Source organism: Dromiciops gliroides, chromosome 2 (assembly GCF_019393635.1).
Source record: "Dromiciops gliroides isolate mDroGli1 chromosome 2, mDroGli1.pri, whole genome shotgun sequence".
Taxonomy (NCBI): domain Eukaryota; kingdom Metazoa; phylum Chordata; class Mammalia; order Microbiotheria; family Microbiotheriidae; genus Dromiciops; species Dromiciops gliroides.
The window spans coordinates 427534586-427553684 of record NC_057862.1 but is presented as its reverse complement, the minus strand read 5'-3'; the positions used below and the strand labels follow the sequence as shown (position 1 = coordinate 427553684).

The window sequence follows — 19099 nt, the reverse complement described above, 5'->3', positions numbered from 1 at the left end:
TCATGAGTCCTTTGGAATTATGTTGGACCATTGTATTGCTGAGAAGAGTTAAGTCTATCACAATTGATCATCACACAGTGTTGATACTGTGTACAATGTTCTCCTGGTTCTGCTCATCTCACTCAGCATCAGTTCATATAAGTCCTTCCAGGTTTCTCTGAAATCTGCCTGCCCATCATTTCTTACAGCACAATAGTGCTGTATTCCATTACGTTCATATACCACAAAATTTGTTTAGCCATTTCCCAATTGATGGGCATTCCCTTGATTTCCAATTCTCTGCCACTGCAAAAAGAGCAGCTATAAATATTTTTGTATATATGGATCCTTTTCCCTTTTTTATGATCTTTTGTGGATAAAGACCTAATAGTGGTATTGTTGGGTCAAAGGGTATACACAGTTTTATAGCCCTTTATAGTTCCAAATTGCTCTGAAGAATGGTTAGATCAGTTCACAGCTCTACCAACAATGCATTAGTGTTCCGATTTTTCCACAGCTTCTCCATCATTCATTATTTTTCTTTTTTGTCATATTAGCTAATCTGAGAGGTGTGAGGTGGTACCTCAGAGTTGTTTTAATTTGCATTTCTCTAGTCAATAATAATTTAGGGCATTTTTAAAATATGGCAATAGATAGCTTTGATTTCTTCATCTGAAAACTGCCTGTTCATATCCTTTGACCATTTTTCAATTGGAGAATGACTTGCATTCTTATAAATTTGATTTAGTTCCCCATATATTTTAGAAATGAGGCCATTTATCAGAAATACTGGGACAGCCAATTCTTTAACCACAGCCAAGACCTAACTCTTTGGGAAGACATACTTTAATGATATCTCCAGTGAAACCTATGCACCAGAATATTAGGTCTAGATTTACATGGACTGAGTTCAGTTTTGACCAGTGCTTCTCACATATCATTCTGTGGTTCATGTATCTACCCAGCTTTTCCCCTAAGAACTTCAGAATTTGGCAAATTTTGTCCTTACCCAGCATTTCCTCTGAAAATAATAAAATATATTTTATGTCTAGATCACCTCAGATGTGGTTTAAAAATACCCCATCTACATATTGGATACAGAACAACCTTTATTTTGCCCCACAAAGAAAATGCAAAAGAAAAAAAAAATCCCCACAGGAGTTCCAAACAGTCAAGATTACTCTTCTTCCCTTTTTGGCAAGTCCCACCTTCCTGTAGGTCTCTAATACCATCCTGTAATTAGGACTCAAATGGAAGGGTAAGGTACTTAGGGCTACAAAGAAACAGTTCTTCATCTTCTGGTGATGCCCACCCTCCCCTAAGGAACCATAGAGTTCTACAGGCTTATTAATAGTCCTGCCCTAAGGGTTGAAACTCCCCTAAATGAAAAGTTTGTGCTTGAGTTCCTAGAAAATCAATTCCCTTTTCATGGATCCACATAAGTTTACTCCTCCAAATATGGTTGTTCCTCGGCTCACTATAAGACTTAGTTCTAGAACATGAATGACTCTTCTCTTCTCTACAAAAGACTGAGTCCAGAAACAATGCAGAACAAATCTTTCTCCTTTCTCAGGAACTCAAGTGAACCTTCCCTTCTGTTCAGGAGACTGGATCCAATGGTTCTCTTGGATACTTTCTTGCTTCCTATGGTTGCTGTCATAGAACCAAGCGGCTTTCCCTCAGAGATCAGAGGATGGACTTTGATATCTGCCTAAACTAAGGCCTCTCTGGGTCTCTAATATCCCTGCCAAATGAGCTTTTTCCCTTTTATAAGACTGAAAGCCACGGGGTGACTTAGATCTACAGTAACTCCGACCCATTCCACTTAATCTACCTCAGGGAGGTATCAGTGGGTCAATAAGTACTCAGACTAAAGAGCCACAGGGGAATGTCATCAAGTAATCTCACCTTGTTAATGGGATTACCCACACTTTCAATAAGGAGATATCCCCAAAGATAGAACAATGGCCAGATCCTTTAATCTCCTCAACCCCCACCAAGATCTTTAGTCATTCCCCATACACCTGGTTTTTATGTAGCTCCTGTTGTAGTGATAAAGTGAAAATATGTTTTTAGCAACTCTTTTGTTGCAGACTGAGCATCAAAGTAAAATCTCTTCCTCCTCATCCTACCCACTCCTACCTGGAAACATCTATAAACTACACTATTTTAGCTGAGGTTGCTCAGATGAAAGAATCTGTTAATACAGGATGGAGATGATATTTATTCCAAATATCACACAACCCCCCTACATTCCAGGAGGTACAATGAACTAAGAAGGTATTAGCCCAATTGGAAAAGTTAGCCACTGTGTCTACATTTTAAGAAATATATCTTAGATAGTTGTTGTTTGTCCTTCGTTCTGGAAGAGGACCATGACATCAGGAAGGGATGTCATGATTTGAAGTGAATTGTATCTAAGTGAGAGAGGGCTGTGCAGGGTCATCAACCGCATTCTCTCCTCCAGAGTCATCTGGGTCCAGTGGCAAGATATACATTAGAAAAACTGGAGATGACAATTGGGGTTTAAGTGGCTTACCCAGGGTCACACAGCTAGCTACTAAATGTCTGAGGTCAGATTTGAACTCAGGTTCTCCCAACTTTAGAGCCAATGCTCTATCCACTGTAGCATCTAGCTGCCCTAGATAGTAGACCCCATCTTCTTTCCCCCATCATCCTGTCCTGACACGATGCCAATACTGGTTGTCTTATGGTGCTCATGAGATAAAGTTAGTTCCCTTCCACCCCAGAGTGGGGATGTTAGTCTCTATTTGGGAGAAATATCTTTACAAAGAGAAAAATCAATCTGCTAGCTGCAGACTTGCTCTCCTAATCTTAGTCAGTTTCTCATAAATGCATGCTGCAAGTTGCATTGCACATTGGGTGCATTGTAGTACAAAGGAAAGAGTCATGCATATATATTTTTTAAAGTTGGAGGGCCTGAGTTTGAAGCAAAGGATCTATCATTACTATCTTTGTAACCTTGGGCAAACCACTTAGCTTTTCTCAGCATCAGTCTTCCTCTTCTGCATAATGAAGGGGTTGGACTAGATGCCCTCCTGAGTCTGTCTCTTCTAGCTTCAGATCTTTGTATGATCCTTAGAGGGAACAAATGAATGAATGCAGTTGGACAGAAGGAAAGCTGGTTGAGAGTGTGGATTGCTCAGTAAAACTCAAATCCACTGCTGGGAAATCAGCCAAAAGTCCAAATTTGACTGATGTAGCAATATGGTCATGCTAGATTGTAAGCCCTGATAGATTGTGAGCTCCTTGAAGGTAGGGATGGTTTCTTATCTGAAACATCTCTCTCAGCATCTCACCCTATATATACTCAGCACAGAGTAGGTGAGTAATAATCTCTGTTGAGTTCAATTGAATTAATATTCAAAGGAGGCCATGTTTATTTCTTTTCCCCTGTTTTCCTGTGTTTTTCTGTGGCCCTTATATTCTTTGGTTGTTTATCAGTCAAGAGGGCTATGGGGTGAAAGAGAAGATACCTTCAAAAGAATGATAGACAAATACTCGTTATTTGAGATACAGACCTCTGGCTATGGGTAAGACTCTTGTCATATTTCCATGGCTATTCTGTGCAGTCTTAGTCACTTTTTATGTTTATAACCATCTACAGAAAGAGCAGTTCCCTGAAGCAACCAAAATATGATTTCTCCTTCCTCCCCTGAAGATCCAATTTTCTACTCCAACCCGCATTAGGGATATTAATCTATGTTTTTATTATGGGGATTATTGAAAGACTAAGTTCCCTTATTTGTAAGATGAGGGGGTTGGACTAGCTGATCTCTATATGGCCCCTTCTGTCTTTGATGTTTACATTCCATATTCTAAGGTCTTCTGGGTCTGGCATTTGGACATTCTGTGTTCTATCATCTATCTAGCTCTAATATCCTATGGTTTTAAGATTCACTAAGAAGCATAGCATTGCTTTTCTATCTTTTTGCCCTTGGATAATCTCTTCTCTAGACCATGGCATTATTCAAATGGCAGAATTTATCTGCTGTCCACTGCATTTGTGGAAGTCAGCATTGCTAAAAGAGATTGAGAAAGATCATATGACGGTGAAAATAGATACTGTACCTCTATAAGAACAAATATTTGGGAACTGGACACCCTGGCCACTGCTTCTAATTGACTATGAAAACAAATAGTATACCGGAAATTTTGATAGGGTATTAATTCTCCCATTAGACCATAAACTCCTCAATGACAGGGATCATTTCCCTTCCAGAAAAGCTTTATGGAGCAGGTAACATGTGAGTTGGGCCTTAGAGAAAGAGAGAGAAACTTCTCCCAATAGAAATGAGTGAAGGAGTCCATTTTGGGTATGGGGAATCTTATGAATCAAAGGCACTGAGACAGGAGAAGACAAAATGATGACTTCTTTACCTTTTTTTTAAAAAACATCGCAGGTGGAAGTCATCATTCCACTTGTTCAAATTAGGACATCAGATTAGGTCATCCTAATGTCCCTTCCAGCTCTAAATACTATGCTGCTCTTAGACTTTTCCAATTAACTGGGAGGGGCAGCAGGTTTCAGGAAAGGGGAAACAGTGCTAGTAAAGAAGGGCAGAAAAAGCCCAAAAGGGGAGACTAAAATATTCTAAATCATTTGGCTCCCTTACTCACTGTTTAGGATACTGAGATAGTGCTGCTGTTGGATTCTCCACTTCTCCAAGGGGGAGACAATTATGGTCTTCCCTGCCACAACTCCCATAAATAAGTCAATTGCTGAGCAAGTAGGAAGCAAGGATGATGGGAAAGAATTTTGGACAAGGAGTCAGGAGACCTAGATTCTAGTCCAGTTCTGCTGCCAGCTCACTATATCCCTGAACACATTGCTGCATCTCTAAGTGCCTCAGCCTTCCTCTTCTGTAAAATGGACATACATTCTCCCTTGACTAACCCCAGTGTTTATTTTGTTGTTGTTGTTGTTGTTGTTGTTTTTAGTGAGGCAATTGGGGTCAAGTGACCTGCCCAGGGTCACACAGCTAGCAAGTGTTATGTGTCTGAGGCCGGATTTGAACTCAGGTACTCCTGACTCCAGAGCCAGTGCTCCATCCACTGCGCCACCTAGCCGCCCCGACCCAGTGTTTATTTTGAAGAGCCAGTGATCACGAAAATGCTTTGGAAGTGGTGACATGATGGCTCTAACACTTAGATGGTCTGAACACTTAGATGGTCAAGGCAAGTGAGGCAGGAAGCATGGGGCATCCTTGCCCAGAGGACCGCCCCCCTCATCTCCTGTGCCATGTGATGGGCAGCCAGATGTGCTGCAAGAGTGGAATAAATAAGGAACCCAGATCTGTTTGCATTAGTGAAGGCAGAGCCTGTGTGCCCATAAGAGCATCATAAAGCTGTAGCTATGGAAACTCCCTGCAGCTTACGAAGTGCGCTTGGCATTGGGTTTTCTGTTTTGTTTTTTTGGTTGTTAAAAAGAAGTCACTGGAATTTCTCTCACGCACAATATCCCAGAGCTATTATTAACCCTTCAAGATAAAAAATTGTATACACGATAATGCCTGATCAAAAAGGTGTGGGGGAAAACAATGAATATATACTCCAAACGAATTTCAGGCTTACCTTTGAAAGGGGTTGGGGCTGCAGATGGCAAAGAAATCCTTCAGTAGGCTTTTTTGCCTCCTTCCCAAGCCTGTCAAGTTTAATTCAAGAGCCTGGACTGAGCCAGCTGCTTTCTCTGTTGTTGAGTTGTTTTCTACTCTTCATGACCTCATTTGGGGGTTTTCTTAGCAAATATACGGGAGTAGTCTGCCATTTCCTTCTCATTTTTCAGATGAGAAACAAGCAAACTGGATTAAGTGACTTACTCAGGGTCACACAGGTAGGACGTGTCTGAGAACATATTTGAACTCATGATGACAAGTCTTCCTGGTACCAAACCCAGTGCTCTATCCACAGCACCACCTAGCTGCCTCTGCTGCTTTCTCTATCCCAGGAAAGGGAGAGTGGACTTATTCTGCTTAGCCCCAAAGGGCATAACAAAGAGAAGAAGTGGAGAAAGGGAGAGAAAAGAGAAGGGGATTAAAGAGAGACAGATTTGGGTTCAGCACTAGGAAAAGAAAGATTATTAGAGATATCCCACAAATGGTATGGATTGTCTCCTGAGGCAGTGAGCTCCCTGTCGCTGGAGGTGTTAAAAGCAGAGGCTGATTCACCATCTGCCAGGGACATTGTAGGGGAGGATAATGCTTTGGGTAAAGAATTGGTCTAGATATACTTTAAAGTTCCTTCACATTCTAACCCCCATTTCCCCCCCAAGACAGGGCAACAACCAGTTGACCAAATGAGTAGAAGGACCCCAGCTAGAATTTATAAGCCAATAATTAGATTTTTTAATAAAAGAAAAGATTTGTTGTATTTTTTTTAAAAAAGAATAGCAATAATATGTACTATTTTGGAACTGAAAAAGGGCCTTAGAGATTAAGTAATCAAACACCCTCATTTCCTTGCATTGAACCCAAAGCTGTCTCCCTATAATAGCTCTCTACCCCTGCACCCCTTTTCCCCTTTCCTCCTTTCTCCTCTTTGTTCTGCCCTCTGGGGCCAAGCATAAGTCTGTCTCTTTCCCCTGATTGGAAAATTGTAGAGAAAACAACATGTTGTGCAGCCCAGAGATTCCTAGGGTCACACAAAATAGCTAAGACAGAACACAGACTAAAACTCAGGTCTCTTGTCTCCCAGTTCAGAGCTCTTTTAGTTGTTCAGTCATATCTGACTCTCCATGACCCCATGTGGGGTTTTCTTAGCAAAGATATTAGAGTAGTTTGCCATTTCCTTCTCCAGCTCATTTCACAGATGAAGAACTGAGGCAAACAGGGTTGAGTGACTTGCCCAGGGTCACACAGCTAGGATGTGTCAGAGGCTGGATTTGAACTCAGGAAGATGAGTCTTCCTGACTCCAGGCCTGGCTCTCTATCCACTGTACAATCTTATCATTTCATCTGCAGTATTCTTGAGTCATACCACCCAGACCCTGACTAGTCATTCCTGTCATGGGCCAAATATGAGCTGTAAGGCTAAAGGCATATAGCAGTATCCTCTGGGGCAGATTTATTCTTTATTCAATGGGTATTTACTGAATACCTACTATGTGTGAAGGCATCATGAAAAATAGATTTGTAAAACCTATACCCCCTTCCAAGAACTTACATCTTTAAATGGGGATTAGACAGAGACACAAATACCTGCAATGACAGGCTGCATGTAATAAATGCCACATGAATAATCCACACAATAAGAGTTCAGAGGAAGGATACATTTTATCAGGGAAGAGATATCATTTGACATGGGCTTTGAAGGGAGGAGTAGGATTTCAGTAGGTAGAGATTAGATTGGGGGTGGGTGGGGGGGAAGGTGCAGAACTCACCAGCAAAGAGAATGGCAGAACCATGGAGGCAGGAAAACACAAGGAACATTTCAGGGCCTCTGGTCCAGTTTGGCTGGAATGGAGCCATTCAGGGGTATAATAGGAGAGAAAGAAAAAAGGAAGGATTGAAACTTGATTCATCTTAGAGTCAAGCTGAAGTATTCAAAGGTGGCCAGCTCTATTTTCCAGTTTTCAAACTTGTATCTCACTCCCCCAGCCTAATAATATCCCCTAAGATATTATTGTTATTATTTTCAGCACCAACCCATATCCTTGGGCTTCTGGTAAATGTTCAAGAGGCTACAGCTTCCTCCCTAATCCTTTCCCTTGTCTATCTGTGTCTCTGGTGAGCTCACAGATGTCACTGGCTGGACCGCTGGGTCAGCAGAAAAGATGAACAAAAGTCAAGGAGGGAGGAGATATTCATTTCAACTGAGCCATCAGATGTGACAGGAGGTACCTTCTAGCTATAGCCTTATGGGGTGGTACAGCTATGTTCCAAGGGCACCAGTGGATAATGGCTCATTTAATTCATTAATTATAGCCTCAGAAAGGGAGAACTGAAAGGAAATCTATGGGGTGACTCTACCCACAAGGGACTGTCCCTTTTTTTGGCTTTTATTATTTCCTACCTTCTCCAAATGTATATACAACTTTGAAAACTATCAAGGTCTCCATTCTATTCTGGTTTTGGGGGGGGGGGTGGACAACTGGAGAATTCAGTCAAAGAATTTTCATGGTTTTCTGGTAAAGCCAGGCCTCCAGGTACCACCAATGACTTTTGTAGTCTTTAGTTTTCTGAAATCTTGATATTCCCCTTTTATAATACCATCCTCTCTACCTAGAGGCAGATAATCAGAGATCAGGTAAATCCATTTATTCATCCACAAAGACTTGTGAGGACCTACTGCGTGCAAGACATGGGCTAGCACTGCAGGGTCTAGAAAGAAGAAAATGCAATCACTTCCCTCAAGGAATTTATATAGACTAGCTGGTAAATTCTCCTAAGGGACACAAAGGACACTTAAAACAGAAGAGGCATCTCATATCTTTCCTGAATAAAACTTCCATCTCCCCTATCTGGGATTCCTCCCATCTCCCCAAATATACATGCAGTTTTTACAGTTTAACAAACATTTTTTTACTAAAATGGTCTGTAAGGAACACCTGTTTAAAACTTCCTTATCCTTTGAAGCCCATCCAGGCTCCACCCCCTGCAGGGAATTTTCTCCGACATTTTAGCTAACAGTAATTTCACTGTCTCTATCTCTGATCTCCCATAGGACTTTAAGTCTGTACCACATAAGCCAGTGCTTTGTTTTCTAATATTCCCTAGCTGTTTCAAGCATGTTAAAGGTCTCCCTATCTAGAGTACAGGGTCTTCGAAAGGAGGGAACATTATTTCTTTACATTTCAAATTTCTATCTAGGGTGCCATCATCCTTCCAGTCCCCCAGATTCACAAGCTAGGGATCATCCTGAACTCTTGGGTCTCCCTTATACTGCATAAGATAATCAGTTGGCACATTTTGTTTCATTTTCATTTATTTTGTTATCTCAGCATCTTCGGCATCTTTTCATTTATCTAGTGCAAGCCCTCATCGCCTCATACCTGGACTTTTGCTATAGCTGCCTCATCATTGTCCCTGCCTGCCCCTATTCCATCCTCTACAAAGATGCCAAAGGGACAGGTCCAAACACCTCACTTCCCTGTTCAATAAACTCCATTGACTCTCTCATGCCTCTAGAATCCAATGCAAACTCTTCCGTGTGTAACATTTAAAGCCCTTTGTGACCCTGCTGCAGCCTATCTTTCATTCCATTCATGCACTCTTGATACAGTAACACTGGCCTTGCTGTTCCTTACACATATCGTCCCATCTCCCACCTCCGTGCCTGTGATGCACTCCTTCTTCATCTTTGCCCTCTTAGAATCTTTGTTGTTGTTGTTGTTGTTCAGTTGAGTCTCTTTGTGACACCATGCACCAGCCATAGCACAATGGGCCCTTCTGTCCCCCTCTATCTCCGGAAGTCTATCCAAGCTCACTCTTCCCCTGGAATGGGCTAGACACCATCCGACAGGGGGGCTCATCTTCTGACATCATATCTTTTAACATTTTAATACTGTACATGGGGTTCACTTGGCAAAGACATAAGAGTGATTTGCCATTTCCTTCTCCAGTGGATTCCAGTTAGATTCTATAGTTTCCTTAAAGGTTTAGTTTAAGGGGCAGCTAGGTGGTGCAGTAGATAGAGAGCCAGCCCTGGATTCAGGAGGACCTGAGTTCAAATGTGGTCTCAGACATTTGATACTTACTAGCTGTGTGACCCTGGGTAAGTCACTTAAACCCAATAATCTCACCAAGTTTAAGTGCTTCTTATTCCTCCTAGCTTCTATTGTCCTCCACATTCTCTAAAAGTTACCTTGTAATTACTTTGTTTATAATTTGTGTGTGTATATATATATATATATTTGTTGTTGTTTGTTTGTTTTTGTTTTTGGTGAGGCAGTAGGGGTTAAGTGACTTGCCCGGGGTCACACAGCTAGTAAATGTCAAGTTTCTGAGGTCAAATTTGAACTCAGGTCCTCCTGACTCCAGGCCAGTGCTTTATCCACTGCACCACCTAGCTGCCGCATTTGTATATATTTAATGTATTTAATGTACAAGTTGATTCCCTTGATAGAATGTAACCTCCTTGAGGGCAGAAGCTGTTAGATTTGAGGGTTCACATCCCCAGCACTTAGTACAGTGCCAATGAATGAATTTGCTTGTTGATTGATCATTTCGTCCAGGGGTTTTGCACAGTCACAATAACTGCCTGCCCAGTAAACACTTAGGAGAGACTGAGTGAGTGCACCACAGGGGTTTTTTCCATTTGCCTGAAACTGCTAAGCCTTAGAAACACAGGAGCAGAGAAAGTTGAGGGGAAAGTAAGATCTTATTACAATGAAACAGACATTTTAAATAAATAGCCTCAAGCTCTTGTGGGTCAGAATAACCGCCTAGGGAATTCAAGGTCTTCTTCCCCCCCCCCCCCCCTCCCGGGACATTCCAACACTTCCGGACTGAAGGTCAGTCTCCCTAGTGCTCAAAGAATCTGGAGAGGTTTGTGTGTAGCCTGGTCTTTGCGTCCTTTCCTCTTTAGACAAGTCTCCTGCAGAGGCTTGTGGGAATGAGCTGTGGCCATTTCAAAGATGTGTTTCTGCATAAGTGGAGGTAATGCTCCTTTGGCAGAGGAAGAGAGCTTGTGACAAAGGGAATGGTAGATTTAGTAATAGTAATAATCCCTTTTCTAGTCTTCAACATTTCTTCAGAAAAATTCTTCACAATTTACAAAGTTCTTTCTTCATACTGACCCTGTGAGGTAGGAAGTGATCTCACATTTTTCTTATTTTACAAATGAAGAAACCAAAGTTCAGGGAGGCTGTGATTTGCCCAAGGTAAGCTCACTTTTAAATGTCAAGGTCAAGACTCAAACTCATGTTTTCTCAATCCAAGACCAGTCCTATACTACAAGACATCATCATCTTCATCACCACCATCACTTTTATGTAGTACTTTAAGATTTAAGATAAATTTAAGATTTGAAAAGCCCTTTTCATTTGACCACATTTGACCCTGTGAGGTAGGTGCTATAGTTATTATTTTCTCCATTTTACAGATGAGGAAACTGAGGCTAAAAGAGGTTAAATGTCTAAGGCAGTATTTGAATTCAGGTCTTTATTTGGCACAGTGTATAGAGCAATGGGCCTGTAGTTAGGAAAACTGGAGTTCAAATCCTTCCTCAGACATTTATTAGCTGTGTGACCCTGGGCAAGTCACTTAACCATATTTGCTTCAGTTTCCTCATCTAAAAAATGAGCTGGAGAAGGAAAAAATAGCAAAGCACTGCAGTATTTTTGACAAGAAAACCCCAAATGGGGTCACAAAGAGTCAGACATGACTAAAATGACTGAACCACATCTTCTTCCCTAAAAGTCCAGCCCTCTCTCTCTCTGTTAATTCACCTAGCTACCTAAAAAGAGTGATGGCACATTTACAGAGCACTTTACATGCATTATCTCATTTGATCTTCACAACAATCCTGTGAGGTGGGTGCTTGTAGTTATCATTTTCTCCATTTTATAGATGAGGAACTAAGTCTAAGAGCAATTAAGTGACTTGCTCAGAGTCACACAGCTAGTAAATGTGGTAGCCAGAATTCAAACCAAGATCTTTTCTGACTCCAACCCTGGCTTTTTCCCCAGTATATCAGAGAAAGATACCTAGGCTGAGGCCAAAGTGGTTCCACCTCAGAGGTATCACTACAATAGTACACTTGCTTTATTCACTCTAATAACTCTGGAGTCTAAACAAGTTTGTTGTTTTAGAGATGACTCTTAGGGCATGACTTAAGTTTTCTCAGCCAATCCCAAAACAATAACAGATCATTGTCACTCTCCAAAAACTTTTACAATAACTTGGTCTAAAGTCTATATTTATTGATGTATTGAAACTAAGTCAGTGGTTGAGGTCAACTGAGACTTATTATCACCTAAAGTACTCTGAGGGGCTAAAATTCTAGCTAGTCTGTCTAAAATATCTAATGAGTGGTCGCCAATAAATTATAAGCTTTAGCAAGAGTTAGACTTTTAAGCTTTTATTAAGGAGAATAAGAATTTGAGAAAGAGGCCTAGATTCAGCTATCTATCTCAGGAAGCCCGCATTTCTGCTCCACTCTCCATGAGAGTCCTGACGAAAGAGAGCCAGCCTTGCCCCTTCTTCCTCCCACAAGCCTCCTGTGAAACTGGGAACATCCCATACACACACACACACACACACACACACACACACACACACACACACACACACACACCTCCAAGTTAATTGGCTGGTAGCTTTGATAGACAGTACCCACGAGCAAACGTCACTTCCTGACGCCAAGGAAAAGCCAGGTGGCTTGCTCTCAGACGCCTTCTCCTCATGGTAGAGCTTTCCTACAGTAACTCTCCAGCAGGTGGCGTCACTCCAATCGTTATAGTACCAGAATATATTTTTACTTACTTTAGTGCAAAAAAATCCAAAACTTTCTCAGGGAAAAAAAAAAAGTCTGAAAATTATAGGCCAGTGAACTTGATTTTAATTCCTGGCAAAACTCTAAAATGGCTACTTAAGGGAATGGTCTGTAAAGATCTAGAAATGGAAGCAAGTGATCACTGAGAGCTAGCACAGCTTCAGCAAGACCTGGTTGTGCCAGACTAACCTTATTTCCTTTTTTGATAAGGGTTGATCACAGAAACAGTATATAGAGTATACTGGGATCTCAACCGAGTATTTGAAAGTCTCACATAACAGACTTGTGAACGTGATGGAGAAATGTATGCTACATTGTAGCATACTTATAGGTAGATTTGGAGCATCTCCTTGAATGGCCAGACAGAGTGAGTTGTCATTAATGATTCAATGTCATCTTGGAATGTAGTCTCCACTAGAAACCTCCCCTCCCCTCCCCCACCCCCGGGAAAATCTGTGCCTGTCCCCATTCTATCTAACAGTTTTGATCAATGACTTCATAAAGGGCTAGATAGTATACACACTAGATTTTCAGATATCAGAAGGCCAGGAGGGATAGCTAACATTCTGGAAGATAAAGTCAGCATCCAAAAAAAAATATTGGCAGAGTAATTCATTTAATAAATTGGAATTTAATAGGGAGAAGTGTAAAGCCCTGCACTTGGATTCAAAAAATCAACTTCTCAAGTACAAAATAGGGTAGATATGACTGGACAATAGTCTGTGTAAAAAGCTAAAGGAGTTTTTGTACTGAAAGCATAACAATGTGACACGGCAACTGAAAAACCTAAACCAGAAAACCAGTCTTAGGCTCTTTCAAGAGAACATAGGCTCCAGCAATACCCCCTCTGTATTCTGCCCTGGTCACCTCACAATTGGAGCACTCTGTGGAGAAGGATATTGACAAACTGGAATGTGTCTAGATCTAGATAAGTGATGAGGGAGATAAAGGAGCAGGAGACTGCCTTATGCAAGGTGGTTAAAGGAGCCAGGCATAATTAGTCTAGAGAAAAGAAGACAAGGGATTATAAGTGGCAGGGGATGATAGTGTTTTTTAGGGTTATCAAATGAAATCGTGATGGAAATTGTTCTGTAGGCCTAGGGAACAAAACTAGAATCAGTGGATGAAAGCTGTGGAGTCAGATTTTGGTCTCATTGTGGAAAACTTTATAACAATTAGAATTGTCCAAAAGTGGGACTGGCTCCCTTAGAAGGCAATGGTTTCCCCATCATAGGAGGTATTCAAGATGAGTGGGTCCCTTGAGAGGGACACTATAGAGATTGTTTCCATTCAAGTAGGTAGAATTAGATGACCTCTGAGGTTTGCTCCTACTTGGAAATTCTGTGAATTCTGTTGCATAATCTCTGCTGAGTGTAGCTCACAGTGACTCAACAGACACATGTCCATGGGTCCTTGGGGAAGCACCATTTAGCAATGGGACAAATGGAGCAGAACCCAAGAAGTGTGGGAAGAGTTCTAGAATGTGCCGAACTGGGGTGGGTAGAGGGAAATGTGCTGGGGAAAAAAGACTTCTTACTCATTTCACTTGTAAGTTTATTGCTTGATGATCTCATTTGACTCTCTCCTGATTTGTTCAAAAGCAAGCCCTAGTCTTAAGTCTTTTAAAAAAAATTTTGGGGGGTGGGGCAATAAGGGTTAAGTGACTTGCCCAAGGTCACACAGCTAGTAAGTGTCAAGTGTCTGAGGCAGAATTTGAACTCAGGTCCTCCTGAATCCAAGGCCAGTGCTTTATCCACTGTGCCACCTAGCTGTCTCCTAGTCCTAAGTCCTTTTGAGCAAAATTCTTTTTGTTAGACAGGCCTCCTATTCCTTAAAGCAACAGCATTCTTTAAGCACCAGCATTTACTGAACAAAACACTTCTGGGTGCTGGGGAAATTTTTTTTTAATTAAGTAATGAAGACCCTGACCTCATGGAGTTTACTGTCAAATAAGAGAATGAGACATACTCAGATACCTCTAATGTACAACATTGCATGATAAGTTCATTAGAGATATAGATACGGGGGCAGCTAGGTGGCACAGTGGATAGAGCACTGACCCTGGATTCAGGAGGACCTGAGTTGAAATCCGGCCTCAGACACTTGACACTTACTAGCTGTGTGACCCTAGGCAAGTCACTTAACCCTCATTGCCCCACAAAAAGAGAGAGGGAGGGAGGGAGGGAAGCAGGAAGGGAGGGAGGGGGAGAGAGAGAGAGAGAGAGAGAGAGAGAGAGAGAGAGAGAGAGAGAGAGAGAGAGAGAGAGAGAGAGAGAGAGAGAGAGAGAGATGTAGATGCAAGGAAAATGCTATGTAAGGTTTGAGGAGAAAGTTATTCTTCCCATTTGGGAAGGGGTCTAGGAAAGCTTCCTGATGAAAATTGCATCTGAGATAGTCTCTAGAGAATGGATAGGAATTCAGTAGGCAAGGGGGAGAAAGAACATTCCAGGCATGAGGAACAGCATAGACAGAAATCAGGAGTCCAGAATGCACAGGATGTGTTCAGAAGAGGTTCTGTCAGTCACAGAGCATTTACATGCTGCACTGTCTATTGTGTGCCAGACATCATGCTGGACTCTAAGGAATACAAAGACAAGAAATGAGACAGTCACTGCCCTCGAAGAGCTTAGCGTCTATCTGGTCAGACATCATGTATACATCCAGTTTGGTCCAAGACCAGAGAGTGAGAAAGGGAGCTATTAAGGAGGTAACACAGGGTGCCAGCAGATTGTAAATGGCCTTGAATGGCAGATCAAAGGAGCCTGAATGTTCCTTTCGAGTAAAAGGAATCTGTTTAAAAGGTCTGGGAATCACCACTGAGTGTGTCACTGTCATTCACCAGTAGGTTTTAGGAAGCTACTGAATATTTTTTGAGCAGGAGAAAGATATGACCAGGTCTTTGTATTAAAAAGATTATTCTGGGAGCAGAATGAAGGATGAGTTGGAAGAGGGTGGAGCATGGAGGCCAGAAAGTTACAATCATCAGGCAGGTGGCACTGAGAGCCTGTTTTAAGTGGTGGCTGTGAGAATAGAGATAGGAGGAGGTTGGAGGCAGTTTAAAAGATGTTGCTGGGATGGAATCAAGAGGATTTTCTTTGGTAAATAATTAGATCTGAGAAGTGAGGGGAAGGAAAGAAGGCAGAGAGGCTGGATGCATGATGGTACCAGGGGCATGCTGGCAAATAACAAGGCTTTTGCATTCTTCCTTCGCCTCTTGGCTGACCCTAGTCCTGCTTGCCCAACAAGGTCCAGCAGAAGTCCTATCTTATTAAACTCTCTCCCATGCTGATCTTTTCCTCACTTTAAATCCTTCCAGGATGCACACAAAGCACTTTACTCATACAATGTCAAGGAAGGAAGGAAGGAAGGAAGGAGGGAGGGAGGGAAGGAAAGAAGGAGAGAAGGGATTGTTGTTGTTTGTCCTTTATTCTTGAAGAGGACCATAACATCAGGGTGATGACGTGACTTGCACTGAATTGGATTTAAGTGAGGGAAGGCTTTTCAAGGTCACCAGCCTCACTCTCTCCTCCAGAGCCATCTGAATCCAGTGGCAAGATATACATCAGGATGACTGGAGGTGGCCCTGGATGTTTAAGGCAATTGGGGTTCAATGACTTGCCCAGGGTCACACAGCTGGTAAGTGTCTGAAGTCATATTTGAACTCAGGTTCTCCCAACTTCAGGGCCAGTGTGCTATCCACTATACTACCTGGCTGCCCCTGGAGGGGAGCAAGAAAGGAAGGTAGGAGAGGAGGAATGAAGGAAGGCAGGAGAGGAAGAAGGAAGGAAAGGAGGGAGGGAGGGAGGGAAGGGAGGTAGGAAGAAGGGAGGGAGGAGGAGAGGGAGAAAGGAAGGAGAGAAGGAAGAGACAGAAGAAGCCAGGGAAGGAAGTTGGAAAGGAAGGAAAGGAGGAAGGGTGGGAGGGAGACATTGCAAGGAGAGAGGGAGGGAGGGAAAAAGGGAAGGAGGGAGGAGTGAAGGAATAGATCAACATGCAGAAGTTCTTATAGGCCAGTGAAGTACAGTTGGGGGCACCGGTCCCTGGCAGTCTGTGCTTCCTGTTCTCAAAGCTCTATACTGTCATTAACTGATTCATTTGACCAGCTCCCTCCTGTGAGGACTTGGTGCTAATGAACAAACTTGTCTTCTGGGTGATTGTACCATTAATTACATGGTGATTCTAATGCTGCAGTGCTTATACTTTGCCTTATAACTCAGGCTGTTGGCTTTATCAAGGGACTTAATTTATCTCATTTGGTTCCAATTGTTAAAATCCCATGGATGTTCATAAGTCTTTCAGGGTTGAATTGCTTGAGTTCTTGTGGGTGGGGGGTGCGAATGGAGGTGGGGGGAAGAGAAGTAGGAACACAATTTTTTTTTTTAAATTGATGTTAAAATTTTGTTTTTACATATATTTTGGAAAATAAAATTCTATTTGAAAAATAAAAATAAAAAATCCCATGGATGGTGCCAACACTCTCTTCTCTACTGGACCTTGGATATACTATAATGTCTATGATCCTGCCATTACCATCATGACAAAGAGAGCTAACTCCCTGTCCTCATTCAGAATCATCTAATGCCCACTGAGCAGCCTGGTGAGTGGGTGCTGTACTCTCCAAGAACAGATTGGCATCTAATTTTAGGAAACAGAGATGGGATTTTGGAAACCCACAACCCTCTCCACTGTTCTACATCTCTCGCAGTGGACTGAGGAAGGGGCTGCCCCCTAAAAGTCATAATGGTGTATCAGCACTCACCCAGTCATCCAGTGCCCCCTAGACTAGCTGACTCACACCCATAGAAACTCTTGCTGATTGTCACTATGTAATATACATGCTTCAAGGGACGGAGACAGCAGTGGCTATCAGTTAACCGGTTTGATTCCAAGTCCCCATATGGCTTGGGGATATCTAATCATCAAGGATGAGGGAAAATCTGATCTCGCCTGGGTCCTGGAAAACCTCTTACATCTTCTTTTTGCAGCACCTCACAGCCTATAACGCCATCAGCAATAGAATCTCTTCAGTCCAGGATCTTATATGTGCTAGGGGCTTCAGGAAAGGTTATGATTTTTGTCTAAAATGCCAACTTCACAGGTCAAGGGATATCTCCCAACATCTGCAACTTCAGCCTTGACCATTATGGTTCTCATCATTCATAAATTTATCTGACTCTTAAATCTGTCTTCAAGCAGGGACTGAATAACAGCCTGCTAGAGATGTACAGAATAGGAGCCTGGATTAGATGAAGTCATCTAAGAATAATAATAATAAGGTCTCTTCCATCTCTGAGCTTTTATCTTTCTGTAAATCCATTATTTTATTTCCAGTCTCTACCACTTCCAGGGATGACAAGTTCCATCCATTTGCTTCCTGCTATATTAAGAAAGCACTGTTGTTTCAGACGGGTTCATTTTATCTGACCAATTAGATTATAAGATCCTTGAGGGAAAGGATCCTGCCAGCTTCTTACATTTTACTCTTGCAAACTACTAATTAGTTTAAGGCCATTCTTCCAGAGCTCCTTCTTCCTACTCTTTTTCCTCCTCTAACACCGCTCAAATGCCTTCTCCCACTATTTCCTCCTCACTCCTGTCTCTCAGAAAGAAGCGAAGAGAGGGGCAGCTAGATGGCACAGTGGATAAAGCACTGGCCTTGGATTCAGGAGGACCTAAGTTCAAATCCAACCTCAGACACTTGACACTTAACTAGCTGTGTGACCCTGGGCAAGTCACTTAACCCTCATTGCCCTGCAAAAAACCAAACCAAACAAAACAAAAAAAGAAAGAAGCAAAGACCTTTCTTGTCAAGGCAAACCCCTTCCTATCACATCATCCCATTCCATTCACTTTCCCGCCAGATTGCCCCCTCCATCACCCTGCGTACAAACACATCCGTGTCTCCCCATCCTTAAAAAAAACCCCTCAATTGAGCTGTCCATCCTTGATTGCTGCTGCCATTCCTTTCATGACCAATCCTGGAGAAAGCAGTCTTGTACCACCACATCTTTCCTCCTTTTAACTCTTCTGACCTCATCATTCAACTGAAACAACTTTCACTGAAGTCATCAAAGGCCTTTTAATCTACAAATCCAATGACCTTGGCACTGGTTTCCTTGCTATCCCTTGTATAAGACACTCCATCTCCCAGCTCTCGGTATTTTCATTGGCTTACCCCCATGCCTGGAATGCTGCCCTCCCCATCTCTGCCTCTTGGCCACCCTGGCTTCCTTTAAGCCTCCACAAAATCTCGACTTCTGCTAGAAGCCTGTCCTTGTTCCCCTTAATGCTGGTGCCTTCCCTTGGAGATTATCTCCAATTCATTCAGTATCTATCTTGTTTATTCAGAGTTGTTTACATATTGACCCCCCTAGTAGAATGAAATCTCTTTGAGGGCAGGGACTCTTTCCCTTTCTTTGTATCCTCAGTGCTTAGCACAGTGTTTAGTGCTTAATAAAAACTTGTTGACTATCATTGTGATAGTGCTTTAAAGCATATAAAGTACTTGACACCCATTATTTTATTTTATCCTCATAATAGTGCTGAGGTAGGCATCCCTATTTCCTGAATGGGAAAACTGAGGCTTAGAGAGGTTCGTTAAATGATTTGGCCAAGGACAGCCAGAAATAGTAAGTGGCAGAATAGGGATTTGAACTCTAGTTCTTTC

The 19099-nt window shown here is 42.2% G+C and overlaps 1 protein-coding gene across 4 annotated transcripts in view; it reads left to right on the top strand.

Moving 5' to 3' along the window:
- FAM163B (family with sequence similarity 163 member B) overlaps positions 1 to 19099 on the top strand; it is a 64653-nt gene that overhangs the window by 14507 nt on the left and 31047 nt on the right. The window lies entirely within an intron of this gene.